A 16,652-nucleotide genomic window follows, 5' to 3' on the forward strand; every position below is an offset into this window, starting at 1 on the left:
GTCACTGCAATGGGTTAGTGACTTGGTGCGGGCTCCAAGGGAGCTGCAGCGGCAAAACATCCACTGCGAACCCTGAACAGGGAATAGAGGAGAACAGCAATTAGAGATGACGTTGTGTCTTTGTGCACAGTTTGGTACAAAATTCCAGGAATGTTTTGTGCTTGGTCCACATTATCAATAGGACACTGGATGGAGGGGAAGGTGGAGAAAAGAACTGACTTATTAGAAGTCTGGTCTTCAAGGGTGGATTTAAGGAGCGTGATATGCTAGGGTGGTTAGGAGAATTAAGCAGTACCTTGGTGGCTATGTCATGGTACCTTCACCTGGAGGAAATTCTAGAGTTATAAATACCTTTTTCATCTAACAGGAAAAAACGTAATAAGTACAGATGCCTGAAAGCTGAACCCAGGAAAAACTCAAATTAAATATGAAACATGAATTTTTGTTAGGTGAAGTTGATTAACTGCTGGATCAAAGTGTCAAGAAAACTGTGGAGTCTGTTTCCCTTGATTCTCTCAGGTTAGGACTAGAAAGTATAATTTGATTAAACAAGTTTCTGGCTTAAACATACAGGTAATTGGTTAAAATTTCGAGTGCTACCTCAAGCAGGAAATTATATTACTCTGCTATAACAGCATTATTTGGTTTCAAGATGTCTGACCCATTGAGTAAAAAAGAATAGAATGTTTTTCTGTCACTTAAAAATTACATATAATTAGAGTTTGATCTGGAGAATAAAAATGTTTGGTTTTTATTTAGCTCTTTGTTGTGAAAGAAAAACTTAATTTCTTTATGCAAAGGCATTCCTATTTCATGAAAAGGTAATGTTAAGAGAGAAAGTGTCTTGTGTGTGCGTGCATACTGTTTATTTTGAAATGCATTTCAAGAAGCTATGTTGTAGCAGTGGATTCTTGTGTATCTGATAGCTCGAGATCAGGATGAGAGGACTGAAGCTCCTTAGAGAAAGGTGTATGGTGTTTGTTTACCACCTACTGCTGTTCTTTTGAAACGCATCTGTGAGCAGAATATTCTCAAGGGATGTTTATAAAATAAGCCAGGAGCCTGTCAGCCTCTCAGCCTTTTGTCTGTGTTGTGGTGAATAAGTTACATTTCCTCTGTGTTTTCCTATCCTGCTTGTAAGATAAAAATAATCTGAAATCCACAGCAATGCAGACAATTATCTGGCAGCTGTGACCATGGCAGCCTCTTTTATGAAGGGAATTGGCCCTGGCAAAAATCTTCACATGCTGGGGAACTCTGTTTGTGCTGTCTTGCTGGAGTGCTGGGAGCCTCTTGTGTGCTTTCATCATGCAACCCCTAGATAGCATTTGCTCATTATTAAAGACTCCTTCCTTGAGTCCCCAGTGTTGTGCCGAGTTTTGTAAAGTGCTTCACCATGCTGGCCTTGGAGGATTTGATTGACTCTGACTTGCTGGAATTGTGCAATGAGTACACTACTTCTGCTTACATACGATTCATTCTTCACCAGTGCTTCTTTTGGGAGCTTTTCCACTGCTGCTCAGAGAATAGCCCCTGTTCTAAAGGTCGGCAGTGTCATTTGCTCATCAGAAGTGGAAAAAAGATGTTGATTTTACCAATAGTGAGCTTTCATGCACCTCTTGGAAATAACATTAATATGTGGCAGTGCATTTGAGCTTCAAAAAATGAATCTGGAGTTCCTTTTTCAGCTCTGAGCTAAATTACACACAGGCTGTATACTGAATTTAATTTGAATTTCATTCGGTTAGAAAACTTCTAATTGAAAACTATGCATTCTTAAATTAAGAAGGTTCCCTTGTAAAACTTGCTTCCAAACTTCTGAGTGACTCAGTTACAAACACAGTTTGTCTGCCTTGCTGTAACCTGTGTCAGTGAAAGGTAACAGCAAAGGAGCTGTTTTCTTCATGCTAAATAAAACTGAAGTAGGAGCAATTGTGTTCTCCTCAGGCAAATGATAAATTTCACTTACCTGTATTGCACTTTAGTGATCTTCTGTAAGTTGATGTTGAGGGAAGCAAAGGACCCAAACCAAGAGGGCTGTGATTTTGGATATTTGATATCTAAGTAAGTAACTGATATGTTGAAAACAAGCAAATCCAAAACAACAAACAAAACCCCGCCACAACCTTCTGCCACCTGGCTCCACATGTCTTGTCCCACCCAGCAGCGTGAGCTGAGGTGAGGAGGGGGTCCCTCCAGGGCACAGGGTGAGTGAGGGATGGTCAGGACAAGCCAGGCTGGTGGGGGCACTCAGGGTCCTGGTGGCTGGTGGCTTTAGGGTCTGCTATGTAAATAAATGTCTGCTGCGCCACCTTAGAGGCAGAAGCAAAGAGGAAGCTGTGGTCGCCTCACAAGTTGGGGGGCAGTGGGCAGGCTGTGTCTGCCAGGGGTGCATGACCCTGTGCTGGAGCCCTGCCTGGGCTCACCCCTCCCGGCTGGATCGGGCCCTGGGCTTTCATGGACTTCTGTGCTGTAAATAATGCGCAGTTGATCAGAATGTCAAGCAGACAATGAGAAAACAGGCTTCTTAGTTGCATAATTAAGTGTGACCATACTTCTTTTACGCTATGTGTTAATGTGTTGAAGTTGTACAGAATGACTCCTTAGGAAAACTTCCATTTGGTTTGGGAAGAAGACAAAACATAAAGATATAGGTTGCCCAAATCCTCTCTTAGGATGCCCTTTTTTCTGGTTTCTTGGGCAAATGATGAGTGTAAAGGCTGCGGGCTGAAGTCCTTCCTACGTGTGTAATGAAAATGTGTGTAACTGTTTGCCTGGCCTTGTCAGCGCAGAAATGGTTCATGAAGTGTACACAAATTTTTAGGTTTCAGCCACTGCCCATGTAAAGCTAGCTTTTGCAGTCAGAAGATCAAGGCAAACAAGAGTTTTGTCAGCATTCTGGACAGTGCGGTGTTTTCAGCTGACCTCTGAGCATTTCTGCCAGAGTTTGGTGTGTGCAAGGGTTTTAGCATGTGCATCGTGGCAGCTGTTGTGTGCAGCTTCATCCTGCACTTGCCCGTATGAATTTGGGTGGGATATTTAATGCCACAAAGTGCTGAACAGGTACCTATTGGATAATCAGCAATACTAGCCACATAAGGATATTGTATCTCATGAAGCAGCTAATAACTGCACTGGTATCATGGTTTTTCACTACTTCTTTTTTTTGTTTGTTTGTTTTAATATTGGTGAAAATGCACTAGCAGCAACAGCACAAATCAAGTATTTTAAATATCGAGCTTTGCAGAAGTTCTCTGGCAAAACTGCAGTAGCAGGTCATCTTTATCCTATCACAAAAAAACCCACAACTGAACAAAAAAACCAAACCAAACAAAAAAAATCAACCATGGAAAATATGAAGTACTGCTGTATTGCAGGACGGATTACAAGAGACCTCGCTTGAAGTGTCATGAAAACCAGTGTTTTGGAGGATTTGCCCATTTTGGGTGTAGTAACACACAATTAGTGGTCTTTGGCTTCACTGCATCTCAGTTTTCTTTCATTTAGTCACCTGGAGTCTTGATTTTGTGCAATTAAATAAGAATTTCAGGACTGTATTAAGGTTGTGTATCTAAACTGTGTGTGTTGAACATGACCTTAATTATTTTGCAGGTCTATTAATTTTACTGAGGGGGAAGTAATAACTGTACCAAGGTTCAGTTGGAAGGAAGCAGTGCATCAGCCACAGCTTTGCCAGATTAGTCAGGTTCTGATGCTGTTTAACAGATAAGAACCACCTCGATATCCTGTAGCTAGTGTGTGATAGGGTGGATAACTCATGTTAAAGGTTTTCCCATTGTAGTATGGTGAAGCATTGTGTCTGGCACCTTAAAAAGGTGTGGGCAAAGTGTATTTGTACTCCAAGGCGGGAATAATGAGACTCACAAGACACTCTGATTTACCGTCTTTGTGTGTACCTGCTTGTAGGTCCTATTTGTATACAGAAAAGCTCCAAACAAAGTAATTGCATAGGCATGTACAGATGGTGATTTGTTGGAAGACTGAAGATCACATACAGATTTTCCCAGAGAAAATTTGGCACTTTGTTTATTTATGGCTAAATCATATATTAACTTAGCATTAGGAACTTTCTTATGTGTAGAATTGAGGGAAGTATTTGGCATTCTATGTAAGCAAAAGAGCATATGGTCCTTTTTCCATTTGAAGGTGCTACCTGAAATGGTGAATCAGATCACAGGTGTGTTGTCCATACATGATGCTTTGAACTAAAAGGTACAATGCTGTCTAAAAATAGTCTGGTGATTGATTTCTAGGGATCAATCAGTATTTCAGTATGTACTTATGGATTGTTGTGTTGCTTCAGCTCATTAAGAATGCTTTGCATGATACCAAATATATGAAGTTGTAGCTGGTTGTCTGTAATTTCTTTCAATTTGAAGCGCTTGTAAAAACTTTTTTGTCTGGTTTTGATTCATGGTATAGGAACTTCTGTTTTACTACACGGGGAAAACTGTATTAAACCAGCAAAAAATTGCAATAAGGCAAGCTCTTTGGGGACTCAAACGTTTATTTTTTTTTTTCTCTCCTGTACTTTGACTGTAGTATATCAAATTTGTTGGAAGTTAAATATAATGATCATAAAGCTTAAGAGTGTGACCTTTCTTTTTCTGTTATTCATCTATCCACCTAAACCACAACAGTACTGGAAAAGGCTGCTCTTCAACTTGAGTCCTTATAAAAAAAAAATGTTTCTTTTTTTTGTAAGTCAGGTGCAACTACTATTGTGACATGAGTGATAGTGTCTGTATCTAATGACAGAATTAGCCTGGCATACTTAAGAGGTGGTTGTGAGTGAATCCACTGCAGCTAAAGCTCCCAGTACTTATTCTTGCAATTTCCAATTGAGTGCAGTGGCAGCCTGGATCTTAAGGTGTTGAAAGAAAGGAAAAATGGATCTGTCTACTTGAGCTGATGTCTTGCATCCTCCCTGTGTGTGCTACTATCAAGAGCACCATATTCACATTCTCCTCCCTGCAATCCCCAAAGGACCCCAATTCTACATTCCTGTTGCATAGTTCCTAATGTGTCTAATCTATAGTTTGTATCCATTTCATCTTTGCCTCTTCACATATAAGGCCATTCAAGGGATGCCTGTGTAACTTCCGTTTTTGTTCCTGAAGCAATGTTTTAATCAAAATACTCAGTGATACTTTTATTAATAGCTGCTGCTGGAGACATGGGAGGGGGGGAGGGGGTAAATTTTCCTCTTTTTGTTAAAATAAAAAAAAGTGTTACATGGTAACTAGTAAGTGTGCCAAGGTTTCCTTTGGTAAGAGAGGAAATGCCTTGTGTGTTTGAATAGGCAGAATTTCATCGTCTGTGGTCCCTGTACCTTTAACACCACTCCTGGCTACAGCACAGTCAGGCCACCAACTCTGAGGTTATTGGATTGTCCTGTTGGCTGGCAGAGAGTTGCATTAGAGCCCAGTGTATAAAATGACTTCGTAAATCAGGGCAGATTTTTTGTGTGTGGAATTGTTGCTTGGGCACACAATGGCAGTCCCTGGGGTTCCCAAGAGCAGCACCTCCTCCATATGTTCTCGCTGGCTGCACAAGCCAGTGCTGCAGCGAGGGGCCGTGCTCATGAACACAGATCCAGCTGGAGGGCTGAGAGGCAGAAGCTGCTCCTGCAGTCAGTGTCAGCTCAAACAGACCTTGCCTTGATGGTTTTCCTGTTTTAAGGGAACTCCAGCTGGTCATCTGTTGTAAATACATGCTCTAGGAATCTTGGGAGTATAAAAATAGCTTTTTGGTAAAACAGCATGGATGGTGTGGACCAGGGTGGGCAGTGTCCTAATACTAGACCAAGAACCCTCACACAAAGGTGGTGGTATCAGGGAGCTATTTCAATAGCTCATTTGATTAAAGGGGGCATGAAACAGTCTTTAATCTGTGGTTGAGTACAGCAGAGATTGGAGCTGATTCCCAGAGTTGGAAAGCTGGGTCATTCCCCGCACCACAGGTTCTGAGAGAAAGGCGTGTTTCTGCACATCTGAATCAGGATGACTTTTGAGCAACTTTGTACATAGAAAATCTTTTCTTAATATATTGCTGTGTGATCTATGATTACTTGATTAATACCTTAAAACATAATGAAGCATTTGAATCTAAAATCATACTTTACAGTTGGACAAGCTAAGCCAGAGACCACATCTGTTTCAAAAGTTTGATGTGAACTAGAGGCTTACCTCTCATTTTTAAACAATGGTTTAGGAATTTAACTCCTGTTGAATCTGTAGCTGGATGAGCTTCAACTTGGAAAGAAAATTGCATGAAAAATGTTACCTCTTTGCTCACTGGTATACAGTACTTCAGTAGTTCAACCTTCCCAGTGTAATCTGAGGCTTCTAAATTCACTTCAGTCATGTTTAGTGGCTTTGCCTCACTGAATCTTTCAGGGAGGAGTCCCTGAATTCTCACTCATACTCCCATGCTCTAATCACTTTGCGGTATATATTATGCTAGGCATGTTATTTGATATTATCAGAACTTGGATAATATTCAAAGTCGTTATAGACTTCTTGTTGTGTCCTTCATCTAGACTGAAGAATCTTTTGATGTACACTAGGTACCTTTGGCTGGGGTGCAAAAGAATTGGTGTGCTGAGAAGGGATTTGTTACTGCAAAGTTTACAGGAAATTTTACTCTGGTGTGTGTGCTGTTTTGTTTGTGTACGGGTTGTGTTGGTTGGTTGGGTTTTCTTGTTTTTGTTTCCTCCCATCCCCTTTTCACCATTGTTTTTATTTTCTGCTGATTTTCAAAAGCATCAAATAAAATTGTGATGTTTGAATGCAGGCTGTGAATTGGCTTCTGACAATAGAGGCTTCATTAAGTGAACTGCTTCTTAAGTGCCAGTAGTGTAGTGTAACTGGGAAGATGTAAATGAAGTGTGTTTTCCAGCTACTTTTCCTAGCACTACATGTGAAATGTAGGGACCTCAGTCATTCTGTGTTGCACATTTTTCTGCTGTTCTTGACATTGCGAATAGCGTATGTGGAATATTTGTCATGTACAATACTTTAAAATAAATGATCCTTCTTGCAGAAACAGATATAAAATAGGTCTTGGATTACCCTTCTGCTTTGTAGCTGTTTCTTGACTAAATGCACAAGGTATGCACAACCAGACCTGTGTAATCGTTTGCAAACACATCCATAGAACAGACTCTCACATGCCAAACTTGGAAGCTAGGTAATGACTTTCTTCAGTGGATGTAGCTGTCATTACGCATGCTCTGTGGAAAGGCAAACTGAAGTCTGAAAATGAGAGCTTGATTTCTTTGTTTTGTGTGGATAAAAGATTCCTGGACTTGAATGATCAGCAAGCCACCATCAGAGGCTGTTGTGTGTGCCTGTTGATCTTGTTGCTCTGCAGTCTGTGTGGCCTTTCATCTTAGAAATGGAAACCAGTGAAGCACCTTTCCCAGTTTACTGAAGTGGTGGAAGATCCTACTGTAAACTGGTCTCTGATATAAGTTTAAAAAACTTGCTCTTCCTGAAAAGAGAGTTTTTCCCTACAGGGAGCAGAGTTTTGTCCAGCAGGGTTCTATAAGTTATGGAAGTAACTAGATTTCAAATGTATTTTCCATAGAAGAGTGCTCATGGGAGATTATCTGATGTTATCTGGGTTAACACGCTGAACTGAGAATGCCTTTGGGATCAGAACACCATCTTCTATGCTCACCAACCTGTTTATTGCATGGTGGTCCTAGGACTAATTTTGGCCAGAAGGGTTGTTGTGATAACTCCCTTGAAGTTAGTGCCTGTCCTCCAGGCACTGCTGGGTTCTCTGCCATGCTTCAAGTGTGCTTGTTTGTTTAAAGGTTTTGTAATGTCAGTAAAAATATTTGTGATTAAGGTCTTACTACTTAGAGCTTTAAGTCGAAAAAACAATTGTTTATTCCTACGGAGGTCTGTTGTCTGTCCTTACTTTGAGATGTAAATATTTTGATCTCACAGATGCCATGCTCGATGGTTCCAGTAGGAAGGCAGACTTGTGAGTCAAATGTGTTAGATAGCAGTAGTGGTGTCAGTGTTGTGGCTGCTTTGGAAATGTATATTGTCTGAATACCTTCAAACCGATGTGGTTATGTATTTATTTGTAGGGGCATGTGAAGTAGCTGCTGCACCTTACTAGCTGAAGTTGCTGATTTTAAACTATTTTAATATTTTCCTCTTCTTATTTTCATGTTCAGCTCTTTTTTTTTTTTTTCTTCATGGATGAAAGAATGAAGGTAAAAGCCAGAAAGGAGTTCATCTCAGGGCAAAAATGTTATAAAATCTTTCTTATAAACTACAATTGCATGCATTTCATGCCAAATTACACAAGAGAAATCTGGGCAAAATAAAGCGTGATGGGGAAATGAAATCATTGCATTTTCCCACTCAGTGTTTGTAGCTCAGTGCAGCTTGACAATACCTTAGTTCACTGCCGTTTCAATTTATTGTTGGTTCTGCTGAGTGTATTGAAGGATTACGTCCATTCAGAATTATTCTGTGACATGATCTGGCACTAACACTTCTGTTTGATGCCAGGACAGTAAACCAGTATCACATGTAAACTTAGGAATAAGAATTGTCATGGCTTAAGAGTTTGTGTCATTTGTGAGTTACACAAATGCTTACAGACAAAATCTCCATAAAATTATGTAGTGAGACAACTAAACAGGAAAAAACCCAGAGATGCCTGCTTAACACAAGAGAAAGTTTTATTTATTTGATCAGTAATCAATGTAAGTGTGCCTGACTAACCTTTTATTTGTATTCAGTGTTTCAAGGCTGTTAGACAAGTTTTCACCTGGTGGCAAAGATGACGGGAATATGCGTTGCTTACAGTAAGAAATAGTGCCACAGCACTGGAAAGTGAGCAGCAGCTCAGTGATTAAATTGTTTGTTTCCTCAACCCCCACTTCACAGCATTCTCTATCTTTTTTTTTTTAATGTGTCACATAATGCCATTTTTCAGCCGGAGGCTGAGAGCGCAAATGTAGCTACACCGCATACCTGCGAGAGACTGGAAGGCTCCATCTCGAAAACAGCATCTGTATTATAAAGACAAGATCCTACATCTTCTGGCCCTGGTGTGCTTGTTATTTGCATCAAGGCACCAGCATGAATCAGTTCACTGCGGCAGCCGTCCGGCTGATGTGACTTGCATTATTATCAGGTACCTGATTGCAGTCTCTGGACGGATGGAGGGTTGGATGTGACCTGCATATCAACGTGTGCGGTGCTGCTGCTGCTGTGTGATAGTAATCTGTGATGAGGCCCACTCAGCCTCTAAGAGTTCTTTAAGGACACAATAACACTCTGTTTTGTGAAAATCCGATCATCTCTATGATTTTGTACTCTTTGGCATTCTGCCAGCTTGTCCAGAAGGTGCTTTGGCAAATATGTTTAGGCTGTGTAGAACAAAGAAGGTACTGAGCCTCAGTTTCGAAGTTGCAAATGTTTTCTTCTGACAGAATTAATTGGGAATTTGAGACAAATCTGTGTGGTTCTGAGACTAAACTAGTGTAAGTGTTGGATTCCAATATGGTATAACATGATTTTTCTTTTTAAAGCTTTATTTCCTGTTAAAGTAACTGTGGTGCTGAATAAAATTTTGGGACGATGCTTAGACTTTTTATGTGCTGTGATAAATGGTACTAACACAGGGTCTTGACTTTCTGTTTATTGATCCCAGATCTTCATGATCTTACTGTCTTTGGTGGAGCAATTCTTGACCTCTACTGGTTGAAGATTGTACAATGTGATATTCAAAAAATGCCTTTCCAAACTGAATCTGATTACCAAAACAGACTTTTTTTTTTTTTTTTTTTTTTAAATTTCTGTGGGGGGTTAGTAGAATAAAAAGCCTGAAATAAGTTCTTTCCCTTGGTTCCAGTATATGTTGGGTAATGACCTGTTAGAGAGCAGTGTAGGGCAAAGTGACCTGGGGGTCCTGGTGGACAGCAGGATGACCATGAGCCATGACTTCCTTGTGGCCAGGAAGGCCAATGGCATCCTGGGGTGTATAAGAAGTGGGGTGGTTAGTAGATCGAGAGAGGTCCTCCTTCCCCTCTACTCTGCCCTGGTGAGACCCCATCTGGAATATTGTGTCCAGTTCTGGGCCCCTCAGTTCCAGAAGGACAGGGAACTGCTGGAGAGGGTCCAGCGTAGGGCAACAAAGATGATTAAGGGAGTGGAGCACCTCCCTTATGAGGAAAAGCTGGGGGAGCTGGGGCTCTCTCAGCATGGAGAAGACTTGAGGGGTGACCTTACTAATGTTTACAGATATGTAAAGGGTGAATGTCATGATGATGGAGCCGGGCTCTTCTCGGTGACAACCAATGATAGGACAAGGGGTAATGGGTTCAAACTGGAACACAAGTTTCCACCTAAATTTGAGAAGAAACTTTTTCTCAGTGAGGGTGACAGACACTGGAACAGGCTGCCCAGGGGAGTTGTGGAGTCTCCTACTCTGGAGACATTCGAAACCCACCTGGACGCCTTCCTGTGTAACCTCATCTGGGTGTTCCTGCTCTGGCAGGGGGATTGGACTGGATGAGCTTTCGAGGTCCCTTCCAATCCCTGACATTCTGTGATTCTGTGATATTCCTTTTGGAAACAAAGACAACTTGATAACAAAAAGAAACTAACAATATGGAAAAGAGGCAGATAAACTACTCTTCTCTGAACAGGAAGACAATAAAAGTCTTTTTAGATATATACAGGAACAGAGGAATGACTCAATTCAGAAGATCCTCATTGCACTCTGTTGCTCCTGGTGAGCCAGCAGTGAAGGATACTTCTAACTTCTAAATCAGTCCCTCAATCATCTATTTAAATAAGAAATATCTCTCTGAGCAAAGGGAGGACAATAAAAAAACTTGTATTTGCAGAACACTCAAACTTTGAGCTGCTCACTTAGCATTGCAAAAACCGCTTGGTTTTTGTATGAGCAGATCTAAGAAATTTGTAATGAGACCATCTAAGACAGTTTGTATTGCTATTTGACTACAACAAAAGATTCTTTGGCAAGTTTTCATCCTTTTTAACTGGTGTGTGTGATGCGTATAGTTGTTTTTGTTTGTTAGTGTGAAGATGACAAGGAGAAACAGAATTACTGATAAGGAGGACATGCAACCTGTGGAATGGATCATTTGTTTTGGAAGTTGGTAGGCGATTGTCTAACAGACAATAAATGTCATGAATAATGAGTAATAAACAAGAGTAAGTGATAGCCCATATATTAAGGTGAAAAGGCTAGACTGGAACTGGGAAGTTAACATAGCAATCATGCTGCTTGTGTTCCTTGTTGGGCCAATAACAAATTTCTTATTGTTGTGAGTTTTTGCTCGCTTGACTCTGGTTTACCCTCAAGTATTATCAGTTGTGTTACTTTCATGAAAGCTTAATAGTTGCCACTTGATGAACACGACAGTGGCCTGTGTTACAGCAGAAAAAGGAGAAAGCAGTGATGAGAATTTTTTTGTGTTGATATTGAGTTCAGAGCTGTCTGTCACAATAGCTAAATGACCATGGTTTGGTCTGCAATATAGAGTTTGCAAATACCTTTCAAGGTATGTATTTAATGTGTGTGGGGATGTGGTGTGTGTGTGTTTTGTTTTTTCTTTTTGCCGATACAACTGGCTTTTTTTATTTTGGGACCTGAAGCAGAAGTCGAGCATCTCTAAAGGCTTTAGAGAAGAGGCTTTTCTTTAAGACTTGTAGCATGTTTTTGCAGAATTGCATAGGCTGTAGATTTGAAGCATGGACAAAACACCACTTAATTTTGGAGGCATTGATTTTTTTCAGGTCTGTCTCCAAGTGCAAGTTCTGTAAGATCATGATGGCTGTGTTTTTGAGCTCTTTGAATTATTATTAGCACAGCATTTCAAATAGTTTGGAGAAAAATCTGAAGTTATATTCTTTAGAACAGAACCAGAACTATGGCACTTTTTCCAGTGATAAAAGTCCACTGTATTGCAGTGAGCTCCCAGTATTGTCCATTCTGTGTTAGCTGCTTTCTGATCCTTTGCTGAATTATTACTGTCTTTATTTTGGCATCCTCCTTAGACAAGACACTGCAGACTCCAGGACCTCTGCTATCCCAGTCACAGTAATGAAGTACAGGTTAAAACAGATTGAAGCTTTCATAGTAAAATTCTAATTTACAGTCCAGCTGGAAAAAGAGAAATGCGTCTCCGTTGCGGGGATATCAAGGGAGGAAATCGGAGCCATATGGGAGAATTTAGTAATTTCAGTATGTTGGACAGGACCTTATTGTATCTGTAAGAATCACCTAGTTTCTGAAGATGGGGAAGATGTTTCAGCAGAATGTTATGTTCAAAAGTGGGCTTGGACATTCTGACCCTCAAAACTAATGAGTGCTTTCCTTTTTCTGTTTTTAGATAAGTTACTTATGGCAAGAGGCTCAATGCTTCTCTCTAGGCTCATAAGGAAGCGTTAAAAAAAAATACCTGTTTTCAAGTTGGATGGAAAATAAAACCAGGCCCAGTGAAGTTTCCAAAATAGGTGGTCCCAAGCTTAAACACGGACTTATTTTTCTTAGCTCCCTGACTACTGGTTTAATTAAGATGCAAAGTTAAAATAGGTCACTAAAATTCAGCAGTAAAGAATACTATATTACATTGAAGCATCTGAGATTGTCTATACTTTTATTTACCTATGACAGTAACAAACCAGCCTCACAAAGTTTAAAACTAAGTGCTATTAATAGTTAAATTTAATGACAATACAAATATATTAATACTTTTTTATCTAACAGCAGAATGCTGAAAAACCTGATATGTTAGAAGGGAAGTAGGACAAATAACTTGAAGTATGGAAATCTTCTTTAACAGTGAGAAATGACAGGACTTCCAAGCAGCTTAGTAGCAGAAGGTCTAGTAACAGCTTGCTGACGTTCTGTAACTGTCTACACAGCAAGAAAAGATGGGATGCTGAACTTGTGGAAAAACACATGAGTAGTTTGTTGCAAGGCACTGGAAGCCCATGAAGTTCAAGCCATGAGCTAGACATAAATTTTTAACCATAGGGTATAAATAAGTAGAGCGGACTTTTGTGGGGATGGTAACCTTTATATTACTTGAAGTATATAAATCAAAATAGTATGCCTTGGTGAAAAAGACAATTCCTTTTGATGTACATTATGCGGGAATGACTTGAGGAAATCCTAGGAAGTGGAGGTTAGTGTAAGAGACAGTAATTGTCTATTATCACCTTTAGTATTTCAGTCATTGATGAATAAACTCTTCTTTGACACAACTAATTCATGCCAAATTATATTCCTGTCTCAAGTCTTATAGCAGGCTTCCTGACAGGCCTCAAAATGTATTCACTACAGAGTATAAGTGCTTGATCAATGTTGGATAAACATTTTTGAGCATGATACTTCTAATGTTACAGTGCAGTACTCTTATTTGTGAGATTTTTAACTGTATATATTTGTATAATATATTACGTGTTAAAAATAATTATTGAAATTAACATTATTAGATAAGTTCTCATATATCTAGTTGGCATGGTAAAAATACCTTCCTATACCTCAGTATTAGGGTTGATAGAGAAAGAGCAGGAATTCATAAAGTTACTGAAACATTGTCAATTGCAAAGTCATTTTCAATGACATACATTGTTTGCTAGGAATAGGAGGAAGGAAAAATAACAAGTGCAATATACGAAAGGATTTCAGTGTTCCTGATATTGACTAGGAATGGGAAGTTTGCAAAATGAAGTCAAATAATGTCCAATGGACATGAAGTGCATGTACAAAGAATACAACTAAGGATGAAATGGAAAACAAATGAAGTCAGTCATGTAGCTTGTGCTTGCCAAAAAGGAATCTCTTTACTTCAGAATTAGGAACAGGAAAACCCACAATGTGGGCTTAAAGAAATAAGACTGAAATTATGTGATCTGTTTATATTGGAAAAGCAAAGGTTAGAAAAGCTTCCTTCTCCATGCTTTTCCTAAAATGAGTATGTTACTTGGGATGCCCTTTGTATGCAAGACAATCAAAGTAGCAGTAAAGCAAGCAATTAATGACCAGGGGAGCTGGCTCCTAATAGGGAATCTGACAGATTTCTGTTCGCCATCACATTGCAAATGCCCTTTAAACAGCTGCAGCTTTGCTAAGCTGTAGACATTTCTCTAGTGCCTTTGGTGTTCTGAACACAGCAGGGAACAAGGATCATTCAGCGGTTTGGTGCTTTGCAGGTTCTTTGGCTGAAAGTTAGAGATAAGGATGTGTGTGCTTTGTTTGGGGAAAAGAAAAACCAAAAAAAAACCCAAAAAGCCCAAACCCAACAAACAAAACAACAACAACAACCCCTCCCCAAAACCCCCAAACCCCTCACAAACAAACAAAACCCACTCCAAAACACAGGTTCAAATTTCTGAAAAAAAGGCTGTTTATGTATTTGGTTCATATCACTGGCTTTTAGACAGTGTACTATAGATAGACTGCTCCTGAGTGTAGTTGTCTATTTTTCTCCTGAATTGTGCAGGTCTTATTTCTGTGGTATTCACTTAATTTGGCGAAAGCATTGTCCTTCTATACATGTATAGCATTAATGCTTGCTTTGGGCTTTTGAATGTTAGTGGCCTTGATAGCTAATTTGTGAGAGCACACGTGTTCTGTTTTATGAAGAAATAAGCCTGTCAAATTTGCTTACACCAAATCTGTTTTTTTTTTTCTTATGGGCAGAAAAAATCGTTGTTGTGTCAATTGAAATACTTATATGTGGTTTAGATATTCTTTTGTAAGTGCTTGTTGTTAATACAAGGTAAAGTTTTGGAAAAAATATAATAATTCAGTCAAGCAATATGTACATAATCTGTTTTGGTATTTCAAGTCTTCTGAGTCCAGTTGTCCTATGTAATAATTCTAGTAGTAGTGATAAAGCTCAGAAAGTATTCTTATTTTCACACAACTGTATTTTCTTGAAATTTCTTAGCTCTAAATAGTAATGACATGGCTATTTGTGCAGCACAAATAGAGTCAGCCCGTCTTCTGAATGCTCTTTCCCATTTTTGTGTGTGTTGTGATGCACTGGCTGCAGCTGTGCGCCTTTCCTTCAGTCATGCCTTTTGATTCCTTTTTGTGTTGCTCAATGAACTGTAATGCAGTTGGCTGAGGTTCTTTAGCCAAGTCACAAGAATTAGCAGGTTTTCTTTCAACAATTTTGCTCTTACACTTAACAGAAACTAAGCTTGCCTTTATTTGCCTTTTCTCTCTTCTGTTTTTCATTTTACACTTGTTTCAGTGGTGCTGCATTTTTCTGGTGTGTTGGTTGGTTTTGGGTTTTTTTGCATTCTAAAACCTACTGGGAAATGTCTGAAGTCCCAAGCGAGGACTAAATCTGGATGGTCTCTTATACTTGCTGTAAGTGATGAATTTTTACAAATGGCTTTGTTCAGAAAACAGCAGCAGGTTACCATGTCTCAGAATACTGGTGTCTCACTGAGCTCAAATTCACCACATTCAATAGAAACATTAAAGCTTTTTGCAGCTGGCTTTGGGTGGGTAGATAAACTTTTGCAGGTAAGTATTTAGTAGGAATCCCAGAGGGTGAGACTGGCCACTAATGAATACTTATGATCAATAAGAACATCAAATAATGGGTTAAAAATCTTACCTTTGGTGTCCCACCTAGGATATTTCATGATATGGATTACAATTCAGAACACAAGTTCTCTTATGTATCCACTTTCTTTGCTGTGCTCTAGGCCTGAACTGCTACTCACAGTATTGCTACGTGGCCTCTTAAGGTGCTGGTGAACCAGCTCTTAAACTCTGTGCTTTGTTATTACTTGAGTTTCTTGAGGTGTGAGCAGAAGCTCAATAAATGACACTTTCTGTGTCACCTTGAGACAGGATATCTAGACTCTAATTCCATCTTGTAGCTGACTAGTTAAAAAATTCTTGTAGTCCCCTCCTTTGAAACGTCTTAGATCATTTGAGTTTTGGACAGTGAGCTAACAGGACAGTTGGACTCTTACTTTCAGGGGGTATGAGGAAATCTCTCTACGTAATTCTTGCAGCTTCTGGATGGTGCAAAATAAAGTGCATACACAATGGGAAAAATCCTGAAGATTTCTGATTTTGCTATAATTAAAACTTGATGTCACCAGCTGTGTCCATCCAATTCTGTTCTGTTAACCTGAGTTCCTTTCTTATGAACTGCAGATAGTTAGCTTGGAGAGAAGCATTTCATGGCAAGTAGAGGTGATGGCTCCAGGAGAAATAAGCTAAACAAGTGTGGTAGATGCAGAATTTCAATATATAAAAATAAATAGCCAATGTAATGGGAGAAGATCTTAGAAGGCATTAAGGAAGTCATGTGGGGTAGTATATTAAAACAGGAATAGCTTTAAAGTTGTATTTAAGTATTGCCTAAACTATGTGATACATTTAAAGAACCTGCCACCAAATCTTTCCAGCAAACATCTTATTCAGGTTTTCCTTCTGACAGCCTAATAAGGATGATTTTTAGTGTTTTTATTTTGAAGAGAAAAGGTTATCTTTTATGTCTTAATGATGGATAGAAATTTTTTGAGACTTGGATGCCTTACAGTAGGTAGTAGATATATCTTGAAGCAGCAGTAAAAAATTCTTGATAGAAT

The sequence above is a fragment of the Nesoenas mayeri genome (assembly GCF_963082525.1).
Source record: "Nesoenas mayeri genome assembly, chromosome: 7".
In the NCBI taxonomy this organism is placed as follows: domain Eukaryota; kingdom Metazoa; phylum Chordata; class Aves; order Columbiformes; family Columbidae; genus Nesoenas; species Nesoenas mayeri.